Source organism: Choloepus didactylus, chromosome 13 (assembly GCF_015220235.1).
Source record: "Choloepus didactylus isolate mChoDid1 chromosome 13, mChoDid1.pri, whole genome shotgun sequence".
Lineage (NCBI taxonomy): Eukaryota > Metazoa > Chordata > Mammalia > Pilosa > Megalonychidae > Choloepus > Choloepus didactylus.
In genome coordinates this window covers 74,907,818-74,923,007 of record NC_051319.1, presented here as the reverse complement: position 1 = coordinate 74,923,007, position 15,190 = coordinate 74,907,818, and the positions used below count along the sequence as shown (strand labels likewise).

At 39.9% G+C, this 15,190-nt stretch overlaps 1 protein-coding gene across 3 annotated transcripts in view; it reads right to left on the bottom strand.

Moving 5' to 3' along the window:
• The window catches only part of RAD50 (RAD50 double strand break repair protein), a 289,914-nt gene that overhangs the window by 186,493 nt on the left and 88,231 nt on the right, over positions 1-15,190 (bottom strand). The gene's annotated exons all lie outside the window — the stretch shown is intronic.

Genomic DNA, 15,190 nt, shown 5'->3' with positions numbered 1-15,190 from the left:
ATACAATCATTCACAATGTACAGTTATTCACAGTGCCATCATATAGTTGTGCATTCATCACCACAATCAATTTTTGAAAATTTTCATTACTCCAAAAAATAAATAAATAAAAATTTAAAAAAAGTAAAATAGAACACCTAAAGCATTCCATCCCTCCATCCCACTCTATTTTTCAGTTAATCCCCATTTTTCTACTCATCTGTCCATAACATTGGATAAAGGGAGTGTGAGCCACAAGGTTTTCACAATCACACGGTCACACTATGCAAGCTACATAATTATACCATCATCTTCAAGAAACAAGGCTACTGGGTTGCAGTTAGACAGTTTCAGGTATTTCCTCCTACCTATTCCAACACACTAAAAACTAAAAAGGGGTATCTATATAGCACAAAAGAATGCCCTCCAGAGTGACCTCTCAACTCCATTTGAAATATCTCAGCCACCGAAACTTTATTTTGTTTCATTTCACTTCCCCCTTTCGGTCAAGAAGATTTTCTCAATCCCACGATGCTGGGTCCAGGCTCATCCCTGGGAGTCATGTCCCACATTGCCAGGAAGATTACACCCCTGGGATTCATGTCTCACATAGAGGGGAGGGCAGTGAGTTCACCTGCCGAGCGGGCTTAGAGAGAGAGGCCATATCTGAACAATAAAGAGGTTCTCTGGGGGAGACTCTTAGGCACAATTGTAAGTAGGCTTAGCCTCTTCTTTGCAGTAACAAGCTTCATTAGGGCAAGCCTCAAGATCAAGGGCTCAGCCTACTAAATTGGTAGTTACCAATGTTCGTGAGAATATCAGTAATAACCCAGGTGGGGAAGTCCCACATTTCCGCGTTTTTCCCCAGTTCCTCAGAGTGGACCCTGCAAATACATTTTTATTCTCTGCCCAAATTACTTTGGGATGTATCAGGATTTCACACTAAACTGTACAAATCTATCAGATCTCACTTCCTATCCAAAGCTCCATGTAATTATGGTGTTTGAATAAACTGACTGTACAAGTTAAATAGTATGCTGTAGAAGACATATATCCTGCACCAAATAAATATCTCTTCCATTGGTCTCACAGAAGTTGAAGTTTTAAAACACAGTCAGTATCGACCTTTACCCTTTAGCCTGGTTTGCCCTAGTCCTGACCAGATCTGCTTCATTCATATCTCTAACTTAAGTCTGGGTTCTTTTTCAGCTTTTTTTTTTTTAACAGTTGCTCTAAGAGGCCATACTGACATTCATAGCTGCCAAGCTCTAGCTCTGAGTTTCAGGTGACACACAGATACCCAAAGTTGTGGAAAGATTTTAAATTACTAGTTCAGTTTGTTTACTTATTATAGATCTATTCAGATTGCTATTTCTTACTGAGTCAGGTTCAGTAATTTGTGCCTTTCTAGGAATTTTTCAATTTCAATGAAGTTCTCTAATTTTTAGCATAAAGTTGTTCATAGTATTCTCTTATATTTTTCCTCTGTTTTTTTATTATTCTTTTATATTTCTTTTTTTTTTTTCTCTTATGCTTTTAATCTCTGTAAGGTTAGTGGTGATGTGCCCTCTTTCACTCCTAATGTTTGTAATTTATGTTTTTGGTCTTTTTTCTTTGCCAGTCTATCTAAAATTTTTGTCAGTTTTGTTGATTTTTTTTCAAAGAACTAACCTCTATTTTACTGTTTTTTTATTTAATTGATTTCCACTCTAATCTTATTTTCTTCCTTCTGCTTCAGCTAAGTTTGCTCCTTTTTTAAAGTTTCTTAAGGAGGAGGTTACTGATTTGTGATCTTTCATTGTTTCTAATGTAGGTATTTACAGCTATAAATCTTCCTCTAAGCACTGTATTAACTGCATCCTATAAATTTTGTTATGTTTTCATTTTCATTAAGTTCAACATATTTGCTAATTTTCCTTGCCGACTTTTTCATTGACAGATTATAGTTATGTAGAAGTGTGTTTTAAATTTCCTAATATTTGTGGATTTGCCAAACTTTCTTCTGTTGTTGATTTTTAATTTAATTCCATTATGGCTAGATCACACACTTGGCAAAATTTCAATACTTTTCAATTTATCAAGATTTGTTTTATGGCCTAGTATACAGTCTACCCTGGAGAAGTTCCATGAGCACCAAAGAATATGTACTCTACTGTTGTTGGGTTGAGTTTTCTATAGATGTCAGTTATGTCAAGTTAGTTGATAGTGTTGTTTCCTATATCATTGCTGATTTGTGTCTAGTTGTAGAGCAAAAATTTTAAATTTTCATTATGCCTAATTTTTTAATTTTATAGATTGTGCTTTTGATGTCACTTTTTAGAACTCTATCTAATCCCATGTCACAAAGATTTTCTCCTATGTTTTTTTTCTAAAAGTTTTGTAGTGTTATGCTTTAAATACCTACACACACACACATACACATTCCATTTTGAGTTAATTGTTTATTGTTGGTGTACAGAAATAGACTAGATTTTTGTGTTTTAACCCTGTATCCTGTGACCTTGCTAAACTAACTTATTAGATCTAGAGTTTTTTTGGTATCCTTGGAATTTTCCACATAGACAATCAATGTCATCTTCAAAGAGGGATAGTTTTATTTCTTTCTTTCCAATATGTTTGATTTTTATTTATTTTTCTTGCCCTTATTGTGCTGCATATGACTTCAAGTATGATATGAATTAGGAGCAGTGAAAGTTGTCATCCTTGCCTTGATTCCAGTTCACCATAAAGTATGATGTTAGCTATAGGGTTTTTGTCAGGTTGAGGAAGATCTCTCCATTCCTAGTTTGGGGAGAGTTCTTACACTTAATGGATATTAAAATTTTGCCAAATGTTTTTTTTGTACCAAGTGATATAATTATGTGTTTTTTCTTCTTTAGGCTCTTAAAATGGTATGGTATATATACTGACTGATTAAATATTGAACCAGCCTTGCATTCCTAAGATTAACTCCATTTGGTTATAGTATTTTTGTTGAGGATTTTTGCATCATGCTTACGAAGGATATTGGTTTGTAGTTTTCTTTTCTCATATTTATCAGTTTTTGGTATCTAGGTAATTCTATCTTCATAAAATGAGTTAGGAAGTGTTCCTTCCTCTTCTATTTTCTGGAAGAGATTGTGTAGGATTGGTGTTATTTCTTCTTTAAATAATTGGTGTAATTCACCAGTAAAACCATCTGGGCCTGGAGATTTCTTTTTTGGAAGGTTTTAAGCTATGTATTCAATGTCTTTAATAGTCATAGTACTGTTCAGGTTATTTATTTAATCTTGGGTGTAGAGTTGCCTGCAGTATTCCCTTATTGTTTTCTTAAAGTCTGTGGGATCTGTAGTAAAATTCCCTTTTATTCTTGAGTTTACTAATTTCTTTGTCTTTTATCTTAAGCATTTCAAAGAACAAGTTTTTTGTCTCATTGATTTTCTCTATTTGCTTTTCTGCTTTCAGTTTCACTGTTTCCGCTCTTCAATATTTCCTTCTTTCTATTTGCTTTGGGTTACCTTTACTCTTTTTTTCTTTTTAGTTTCTTAAGGTGAAGGCATAGATTATTGACTTGAAGACCTTAGTTCTATTTTTTAATGCAATTTTATTGAGATATATTCATATACCATACAATCATCCAAAGTATACAGTTTTTCACAGTATCATCATCTGGTTGTGCATTTATCACCACAACCATATTTCTATTTTAATATAAGCATTTAATGTTATAAATTTCCCACTTGGCACTGCTTTAGCTGTACCCCACAAATTTGAATATGTTGAATTTTCATTTTAGTTCCATTCAAAATATTTTCTAAATTTTACCCATGGAATATTTGGAAGTGTATTGTATGGTTAGTTTCCCAGTGTTACACAGATTTTGCTGTTAACATTTTGGTATCGATTTCTAGTTAATTCAATAGTCAAATAACATTTTATATTATTTCAATTTTTTTGAGTTTGCTAAGTTTAGTTTTATGAGCCAGGATATGATGTATCTTGGTAAAAGTTCCATGTGAACTTAAGAACAACGTGCTGGGTGGTGTGTTCTATGTATATCCATAGACCCAGTTGGTTAGGGTGTTTGGTTTTTCTATTCTATTCCTGATTTTCTGTTTGCTGGTTCTTTTGAATACTGAGATGACTCAATTCTTCAAGTATAATTGTAGATTTGTCTATTTCTCCTTCCATTTTGCCAGTTTTTGCTGCATGTATTTTGAAGCTCTTTTGTAAGATTCATACATGTTTAGGACTGTTATGTCTTCTTCATGCATAATTATCCCTGGTAATTTTCCTTGTTCTGAAGACTACTTGTCTGATATTAATAGAGCTAATCCAGTTTTCTTTTGGTTAGCTTTTTATATGGTATATATTTTCCCATCTTTTTAGTTTTTATTTGTGAAATTCCTGGGATAATAATGTTTGGAAGACTTAGAAAACTAGATATAGAGTTACCCTTCGACCCAGCAATTGCACTTCTTGCTATATACACGGAAGATGTGAAAGCAGTGACGCGAACAGATACCTGCACACCAATGTTCAGAGCAGCATTATTCACAATTGCCAAGAGATGGAAACAACCAAATGTCCTTCAACAGATGAGTGGATAAATAAAATGTGGTATATACACACGATGGAATACTACGTGGCAGTAAGAAGGAACAATGTCATGAAACATATGACAACATGGATGAACCCTGAAGACATAATGCTGAGCGAAATAAGCCAGGCACAAAAAGAGAAATATTATACGCTATCACCAATGTGAACATTGAAAAATGTAAAATAAATGGTCTGTAATGTAGAATGTAGGGGAACTAGCGATAGAGAGCAATTAATGAAGGGGAAACGATAACCCAATAAGAACAGATAAGCTATCGTGGGTAAATTTAGCATTCTGAGAATGCCCAGGAATGACTGGTTTGTTAATTTCTGATGCGTATGGCAGGAACAAGTCAACAGAAATGTTGCTGTATTAGGTTATTTTCTTGGGGTAGAGTAGGAACATGTTGGAAGAAAAGTAGTTGTTTTAGGTTAGTTGTCTTTTTTCTTACTCCCTTGTTGTGGTTTGTTTAAAATGTTTTTTTATTGTATTTAAAAAAAATTTTTTTTATATAGTTAATTAAAAAAAAAAAGTTAATTTAAAAAAAAATGAAAAAAATATGCAGAGCCCCCTTGAGGAGCTGGTGGAGAATGAAGGAGTGTTGGGCTTCCCCACCTCAATGGTTGATGATGTGCTCACAGACATGGGGGACTGGTGGTTTGATGGGCTGAGCCCTCTACCATAGGACTTACCCTCGGCAACACTGTTGCTGCAAAGGAGAGGCTAGGCCTGCCTATAATTGTGCCTAAGAGCCTCCTCCCAAATGCCTCTTTGTTGCTCAGATGTGGCCCTCTCTCTCTAGCTGAGCCAACTTGGTGGGTGAAATCACTGCCCTCCCTGCTACGTGGGATCTGACTCCCAGGGGAGTGAATCTCCCTGGCAACGTGGAATATGACTCTCTGGGAGGAATCTAGACCCGGCATCATGGGATGGAGAACATCTTCGTGACCAAAAGCGGGATGTGAAAGGAAATGAAATAAGCTTCAGTGGCAGAGAGATTCCAAAAGGAGCCGAGAGGTCACTCTGGTGGGCACTCTTACACACAATATAGACAACCCTTTTTAGGTTCTAATGAATTGGAATAGCTAGCAGTAAATACCTGAAACTATCAAACTACAACCCAGAACCCATGAATCTTGAAGACGATTGTATAAAAATGTAGCTTATGAGGGGTGACAATGTGATTGGGAAAGCCATATGGACCACACTCCCCTTTGTCCAGTGTATGGATGGATGAGTGGAAAAATGGGGGGGGGGAGGGGGAAAGGGACCCAGTTTTCTTTTTTTACTTTAATTGTTCTTTTTCACTTTAATTTTTATTCTTACTATTTTTGTGTGTGATAACGAAAATGTTCAAAAATTAATTTTGGTGATGAACGCACAACTATATAATGATACTGTGAACAACTGAATGTACACTTTGTATGACTGCATGGTATGTGAATATATCTCAATAAAAATGAATTAAAAAAAATAATGTTTGGAAGCAAAAGGACAAGGACAGGCATGACCTAGGAAATAGTTTGGGTGACTTGGTGAGGTTTCTGTAGCCAACAATAAAGAGGGACTACAAGGAAGAGACAGTCAACATCAGGGAGGGCCCCTACACAGGACTCTCCACAGGAACAGTGTCAGCAACAGGACCAGTCTTGGAAGCCCCGAAGAGGAAGGAAAGGCAAACCCAAGTTCCAGGACACCAAAACTGGTAGGCACTGGGGATGGTAGAGACCCAGATGGTGGTCTGGAACACAAAATCAGAGTGCTAACCTTTTACTTTAATCTACCTTTATCATTAGCTTTATCTTGTAGCTAGGATCTAGTTAGATCATTTTTAAAAATCTTGAAATGAGATTCTTGTAGCTAGGATATAGTTAGATCATTTAAAAAAATCTATTCTGACAATCTTTTTAGATTGGTGTGTCTAGATCATTTAAATACATATTTACAAATAAATTCATTCATAGGATAAGGGATTAGGACTTAACATTTGTAAATACATATATTTACTTATGTATATATACAAATGAGTTTATTCATAGGATAGGGAATTAGGGCTTTGTAGGTCATGATTCAATCCGTAACAACAGGTAACTGCACAGTCTGGGTTCTAATCAAATAGTAAATAGCAAAAGTCAAACACAGGTACATTGTCCTAGAAAATTAAATAATCCTTGGGTGAGCTTTTAAAAAAAAGCTCCTTTATGACATTGAAAAGATGTATGACACTTATCCTTTGCCTTATTTCTAAGTTTTGGATAATTTTTCTTTTTCTTTTCCTTTTTTTCCTCCTTCAGCCCCTGGTAACTTTTAAAGTATGGTACTTTCTGTCTCTATGAATTTGCTTATTCTAGGTATTTGTAAAAATGTTACTCATATAATATTTGTCCTTTTATGTCTAGCTAAATTCATTTAGCATAATGTTTGATTTTTTTTAACACTCTCTCTTCCCCTATTCCTCCATCCCCCTGCCTCGTAACCTCTAATCTGCCTTCTGTCTCTGTGAATTTGCTATTTCTAGTCATCTCTTATAAGAGATATCATACAATTTTTGTCCATATGCATCTTGCTTATTACACCGACTTTAATATTTTCAAGCTTCTTCCATGTTGCAGCATGTCTTATAACTTCATTTTTCTTATGGCTGAATAATATTACATTGTGTATATGTACCACATTTTGTTTATCCATTCATTTATCGACGGACATCTGAGTTGCTTCCAGCTTTTGACTGTTGTGAATAATGCTGTTATAAACACTGGTGTAAGAGTATCTGTTTGTGACCCTGTTTTCATTCTCTTTGGGTATATACCCAGAAATGGGACTGCCAGATCAAATGGTAATTCTATGTTTAACTTTTTGAGAAACTGCCATATTACTTTCCACAGTGGCTAAATATTTTTATTGTGGGAAAATTCACATAACATAAAATTCACTGGCTTTTAATACATTCACAATGTTGTATAACCATCACCACTATCTAACTGTGGAACATTTTCATCACCCCAAAAAGAAATTCCATACTCATTAAACAGTCATTTCCTATTATCCCCTTCCCCAAGCACTTGGCAACACTAATTGCTTTCATTCTCTACAGATTTTTCTATTCTAGACATTTCATATAAACAGAATCATACAATATTTTGCCTTTGTGTCTAGCTTCTTTCATTAGCATTTTTGAATCTGTAGGTATATTTCTTCAAATATTTTTGTCCTCACCGCCCTCTTTCTTTTCTCCTTCTGGGACTCCAATGATATGAATGTTAGAGATTTTGGTATTGTCTCACCAGTCCCTGGGGCTCTATTCATTTCTAAAAAATCTGTTTCTTGTTGTTATTCAGCTTGGTCAAGTTTACAGGTTCTTTTCCTCTGTCTTCTACATTTTGCTCTTGAGCTCATTCAGTGAAGCTTAGCATTTTGGTTCTTGTTATTTTAAATTCTAAAATTTCCATTTCTCTACTTTTTTTATAGTTTATTTCTTTGTTGAGACTTCCTATCTTTCCATTCATTTCAAGAGTATTTGCCCTTCTTGAAGCATTTTCATAATAGTGTTTTAAAGGCTTTGTTACTTAATTCCAACATATTGCCATTGTTTTTTTTCTTTTTAATTGTCTTTTCCCATGCTAGTTGAGATTTTCCTGGATCTTCATTTGCCAGTAATTTGGAGTTGTGTCTTGGACATTTTAAATGTTATGTTATGAGACTCTGGGTCATATTTAAATACTAAGGAGAATGTTGATGTTTATGAACCAGTTGGGTTCAGGGCAACTGGTTCTGACTAGCTCTCTGTGGATTATGATTTCAATATTCATTCCATTTTCAAAGTCTTTGCAGTGCTATTTACATTTATCCTGTGTATGTATCCTTCAGTGGCCAATCTGAGAAAAGGGCAGTGGTTTATCCTTAGTTCAGTTCTCAAGTCTCTGGTATTTTGTTTAGGATCAGACTGATGCATGCTTAGTTTGGGGGTGAGCCCAGGAATTCATAAATGATTTTATGGGGTCAGTTTCCTGAATTTCTCCCTTTCTGTTATCTTCCTAGTACTTACCTATTCCCTTGGGCTCCCCATTTTGGCCCTCTGGTAGAAAGCTGAGGCTTTAGTTAACCTTCTCTGTTACGCACTTCCTGTGACTGTGCCCTCATCCAGGGCCAAGTAATGAAAGGACAGAGAGAGAGAAAGAAAAGCAACGGAGTTTGTCCTAACCCATAGAAGTACAGTTCCTCCAATCAGACTGGAGTTCCCTGCCCTTCGAGTTTTAGGTACCTACAGGCCTCTGACAACACTGCACTGGAATGCCTGGAGACTGGGGCCTGAAAGAATGGAGAAAAGGAAAAACCCAAAGGGGGATTTCCCTACTCTCTCAGCATTAGAAGTTCCTTTCCCACACTTTGAGCCAGAACTAAAGGGTTTCTCCTGGAGTTCTCACTGTCTGTGCCCTGTTGCCCATTTCCAGGTTTCAGGCTGACCCTCCTTCCTCCCTCCCTCCCTCCCTCCCTCCCTTCCTTCCTTCCTTCCTTCCTTCCTTCCTTCCTTCCTTCCCTCCCTCTCTCCTTCCTTTCTTTCTTTCTCTTTCTTTCTTTCTTTTCTTCCTTTCTTCCTTTCTTTCTTTCTGTTATTAATTTTTAAGGCAATTTTATTGAGATATAGTCACACAGCATAGAAACCATCCAAAGTATACAATCACTGGTTCACAGTATCATCACATAGTTGTGCACATAGCCCCATGATCAAATTTAGAATATTTTCATTACTCCAGAAAAGAAATAAAAGTAAAAAAGAAAACCCAAATCCTCCCATACATCCCTCCCTATTATTGATTACTGGTATTGGTGTGGTACATTTGCTACTGTTGATAAAAGAGTATTAAATATTACTGTTAACTATAGTCCATAGTTTTCAATAGGTACATTTTTTGCCATTTACCCCTCTATTATTAATTCCTTATAATAGTGTCATACATCCAGGCTTCAAGCTGCTTTGAGTCCATCCCAGGGAATACCAGAGGGAAAAATGGGAAACTTACCTCCAATTCAGTGGTACTCCAAAATTTGATGTTCTTCCCCAATTCACCTGATGTTCTATGTAAACATCAGAGTTCTCAAACAGCTATTCTGTGCATTCTGTCCAGGTTTTATTACTGCATTCACCAGGATAAATAGGGTGGAGTGTGTTTACTCCATTTTACCCGGACACAGAACCTAGTTGAGGCCTTTTAATTGCCAGTTGGTAGTCCATTGTAGAAATAGGCTACAATCTATTTATCCATTCTCTTGTCGATGGTCATTTCTGTTGTTTTCAGTTTTTAGCTACTACAAATTAAGCTGCCATGAACATCTGTATACGAGTTTTTGTGTTGACACATACCCTCAATTTATTTTGGATGAATACTTAGGAATGCAGTGGCTAGGTTATGTAGTAGGTGCAAGTTTAACTTTTCTTTTCTTTTTCTATTCTTTTGAGTTGAAACATACCTCATTTTATTTGGCCAACTGTATTTCCAGACACATTTATCTCAGTTATTTTTCAACTAACACTGAATTTTTATTTTTTAAATTTATGTTATGGTAACATATATACAACACGGAATTTCCCATTATAACCACTTTCATAGATACAATTCAGTGATTTTAATTACATTTTCATATGTACAATTAAGTGATGTTAAATACATTCACAGTTTTGTGCTACTATCACCATTACCAAAACTTTTTCATCACCCCAAACATAAGCTCTGTATCTATTAAGCAATAACTCCCCACTTCAACCTTCCTACCCCACCAGCCCTTGGGAACTTGCACTCTACTTTCTGTCTCTATGAAATATGCTCATTCTAGGTATTTCATATAAGTGAAATTATACAATATTTGAACTTTTGTGTCTGGCTTATTTCACTCAGTATGATATCTTCAAGGTTCACCCATGTTATAGCATGAATCAGAACTTCACCCCTTTATATGACTGGACAATATTCTACTGTAAATGTATACCACATTTTATTTATCCATTCTTCTGTTTATGGTTACTTGGGTTGCTTCTACCTTTTGGCTATTGTGAATAATACTGCTATGAACATTGGTATACAAATATCTGTTCAAGTTCATTTTCAATTCTTTTGGTATACACCTAGTAGTGGAATTGCCGAGGCACATGGTAATTCTATGTTTAACTATCTGAGGTAATGCCAAACTGGTTTCTACAGAGGCTGCACCACTTTCCATTCTTACCAACAGTGTACAAGGATTCCTATCCTCCACATCCTTGCTAACACTTGTTATTTTCCTTTTATAAATAATAGCAATCCTATTGAATGTGAAATAGAGTCTCATTGAGGCTTTGATTTGGATTTCTAATGGCTAACAATGTTGAGCATCTTTTCATGTGCTTATTTGCCATCTGTATATCTCCTTGGTGAAATATTCAAATCTTCCGCCCATTTAAAAAAATTGCATTGTCTTATTATTGAGTTGTAAGCATTCTTTGTATATTCTAGATACAACTTTTTTATTAGATATATGTTATGTAAATATTTTCTCCCCATCTGTAGCCACTACATTCTATTCATTTTTGCCTGGATCCTTTCCCTATTCTCTCTATTGCTACCAATACCACCCTCGTTCATCTCTCCTGGACCATCTTTGTACTCTGTCCTTCCCAGTGGTCTCCTTTCTTCCACACAGCAGAGACTTTGTCTTGTTCAGTTTTCTGTCCTTAATGTCTGGAACACTGCTTGGCACATAATGTGGGCTCAATAAATTCCTGTTGAATGTCTCCACCTGTAGCATCTGTGTCTGGCACCTGGGCACAGAGTAAATGTTTCCTGTCTGAATTTCTCAAGTAATCCATTCCCAAGGCACCAATGGTCAATAAACATGCCTGGGCTAGAAGAGGGAGAGGAAAAAACACACATGCAGGAAAAAGACAAGAGTGAATTTCTCTTTGAGAAAAGTCTAAGGGAGAAGGTCAGTTCCTTTAGAAGTGACTGGCAGCTTTGTGAGAGAGCTGCCATGTCCCTGGCCCTGACATGGACTACCACCCAAGACGTCAGGTTCCTTGGGTTGCAAGGCACATGCAGAATGTCCACGAGATAATGGTGCAGTTGGCAGGTGCAGCCCAAGACCTTCACAAGACCTCCCTGTCAAAGGAAACCAGACTCTTTTGACGTTATCTGCTGTTTACTCAGCTCCTGTACTTCCTGGTATCTGAGGTTGATTTTCCTATTTTACAAGGCTCAGCACGGTGGGTCAGGCCTCCCACGGACTCTCCTGGTGACAGCTCATTGTTCCTGTGGCTCCTGGGTGTGTGGTTGGTTGTAGTTGTAGCAGTCAGCCCAAGTTTTTTCTTGCGTGGACTCTCCTGTAGGCCTCCTGTCTCCCTGAAGACTTGGTGGGTAAGCTGTCTGAGAAGGCTCTGTGAGGAGCTTACAGTGACCTGGTGAATCAAGATGACTGCTAGGCCTCACCTAGGACATGGCAAGGAGCTGCTTTGCTGAACACTAGGCCCTCTCTGAGTCCCAAAGAGAATGGCATCTGCTGGCACTGTCACAGCCTAGGAGAGAAGTTTCCTTGGAGTCATGACACCTGCCCAGGTTCCCAGGAGCCAGGTGAGGAGTCAGCCTTCACAGTAACCAAGAGTCATGAGATAAACAAACTCCCAGAAGCACCCAGTTCTTATCAGAGGTGGGGACTCCAGACTCCAGGGGTGGGCAGGGCTCATTGGGGAAGCCCACCTTCTCTTTTTTGTGGCAGAAATTTTTCTGAGAAGTGGTTGCCCAGGGTGTGGCCTTGCTTGTGGCTGTGTCTGCATGGGCTTCCTGGCTCCAAGGTGAGGGTGCCAAGGCAGCACACACTGGGTCCCCTCACTCCTCTATCCACTGGGCATCTCATCCAACACTCCAAAGTAGTCCTTGTGCCCTGAGGCACTGAGCCAGAGCTCAGGAGAGGAGTCAGTCCAGACCAGGTTTGAGTCTGAGGAGCCAGCCAGCCACTTGTGGACTCTCTCTTTTGTCCTCCTGACGTGTCTGTTACCAGCCTGGATTGGATAGTTGTGGCAGGAATAGTGTCCCTGGGGAAGACACTTTTCTTTGTAGAGTGCCTGTGGCACTGCCCCCTCACAGGTCTAGCCCTTCGCCAAATCCTCTGTGGGGCCTAGGTGGCTCATTCAAGGGGAATCTGAGGGGGTGCCTGAGCCCAAGCCCACCTGAGGAGATGTGTGCTCAGCCTGGGATGCAGGCCTTCCTGGGCCATATGTCCATGAAGGAGGGTAGAGTCCTTGTTCTCTGCCTCCCTCAGCAGTCCCTTAGAAGACCTCCTCTCTGCCTTTGTTTGGATCCCTGACTCTGGTGCCTGCTCAAAGGCTACTGACCAGGAAACTGGTGCTCTGCTTACCAGGTGGCACTTGCCTATCTCCTTAGCCAAAGTCCATCCTCTCTCAATGCCTGCACCCACTCTTTCCTCCAGGATTGCCCCTTCTTTCCTCTAGAACTATACCACCTCCCCCAAGAGGAGGAGAAAAAGGAGGTGTCTCACTGTTGGTCAGCAGGGGGCACTGCTGCCCTGGGGTCAGAACTTCTGGGGGTCTAGGGTGGGGAAGCCAAGCCATAATCTCCTGGGAACACAGATGGATCTGGGGGTGGACTCTGGTCCTGCTATACAGCAGAGGGATGATGGACTGATAGACACACCCCATCCCGCAAAGGGGACACCCTTATCCACCCTTCCCTGCTTATTATGCTCACACACCCAGGGTCCAAAGGGCAGAGTCAAGCTGTCTTGGTACATTGATTCAGGTTCTAGTTGTGGTCACCGGTGACCTGGGCGTTACCAGCTCAGGCTGTGATCTTTTCACCTCGTGCCCTACTCCCTTTAGGTCAATGCCCTTGGCTCCCCAGACTTGTAACCTAAGGCAGAAGCCAAGACTTAGGGTCTGGCCCTGCTCTTTCTGTCCTTCATCATGGCTGTGGATATATATGCACTTATCCCAGAATGGGGAACCCAAGGAGGCCTTAAAGGGGTCCTGCTACAGCCCATCCCACATCTGGCTATCTCCAAATCCTGTCCTCTGATTCTGCAGACAAGTAGGCACACCTCTCTCTATCCCCTAAGACCACAGCCCTAGTCCACTGGGATCACTTGAGTGGCTTCCTGTCCATCCCCTGCCTCCAGTGTGCTACAGGATTTCAGACTAGAAGTAGGCAAGTAAGATGCAAAATGTAAGGAGGCACTCTCTTTCAGAATGGTGCAAGTATTTTGCACCCTGGGAGACTGGTTTGCCCTACTCTAATCCCTCCCCGGTGTACAAACCTTTCATCCTCCATGGCAATCACGGAAAGCTTTCTAAAGCTTAGAACAGACCCCCAGTGACAACGTATGTTGACAGACCCTGGGTCTGCACCTTGGATCCAGAAGGGGAGGAACCACTGGTCCTGCCTTGAGGAGCCCCCTATCTGCCAGGACAAAGCCCAGCCTCCTGAGCGTGTCATTTGAGGCTCTTCACAGTGTGACTCCACAGTCCAGCCTGAGCTCCTGGGACAGCCACCCCAGGACGCATCTCAAGTAGGATCTGCCCTGCACTTCTGAGCCTCCAGCCTTTCTTTGGGCTCTTCCATGTCCTGTAACACCCTCTCCCATTCTTGGCTTGTTACATTTTTGACTCATCCTTCAAGGCCCTGCTGAACTACCATCTCCTCAGAGAAGTCTGTGAACACTGGCTGAGATAAATTGCTCCTGGCCCCACACCCCCAGCATCTCTGCTCATTTGCTTCATACTCCAGAAATGACACACATCTGTCATTCTGCAAACACAGCATCCTTAACTATGTGCCTACTGTATGCAAGCAGTGTGCCAGGCACTGGAGTAGTGGCTCTGATCATAACACATTTTCTGCCCTCGGAAGCTCACAGGCAGGTTAGTGGTGGGAACTATGGCCTGCTCACTTCTAAATCTCCCTGCAGGGTGAGCACAGCCCCAGGGCTGAGCAATATCCCATGACCATCAAATGACCCTGGGTCTTCAGTGTTCTGTAGTCACCTTCTTCACTAAAAGCAAAGTAATACACTCACACTATAGCCCACTAGGCTGTGGGAAGTCTTCCCCAATATTCAGGAAGGTTCTCAAGGAAGGGAGAATGGCTTTTGTTTTCTGGTGACCAGTCACTAGAAGCCTCTTGGCTCATTACCCTGTCTTCCAGAGTACCCTGGTCCACTTTGTCCCCAAATACAGACCTAGTCCTCTAAAGTACTCCCAGCACAGTACGTCACATTGATTATCTTACATGGTGATGCAGTCACCATGGTTTGCCACTTGCCAAGCTGGTGGGCTTTCATGCTTTCTTCCAGACAATCCAGAGTGATAGGTCTCTGCTGAACCTTCACCCCTCTAGGCAGTCACTCAAGCGGCCAGTCAAAAGACCATTTCCTGAGGACTTACTCATGCACAGAAAGGACTAGAAGTTCCCACACCTGGCTGACTGAGATCCTATCCAAATTGCGTCCCTTTATGGACCTACCTTCCAGGAGAGGAGGGGAACTCCCACCTGATGTTGACAGCCCCTTCCCCTCCTTCTGTGACTGGGCGGCCGTTGCCACTCTGTTCCCAATTGCTCTGCAGGATTTAGAGGGACCATGCATGGGAAC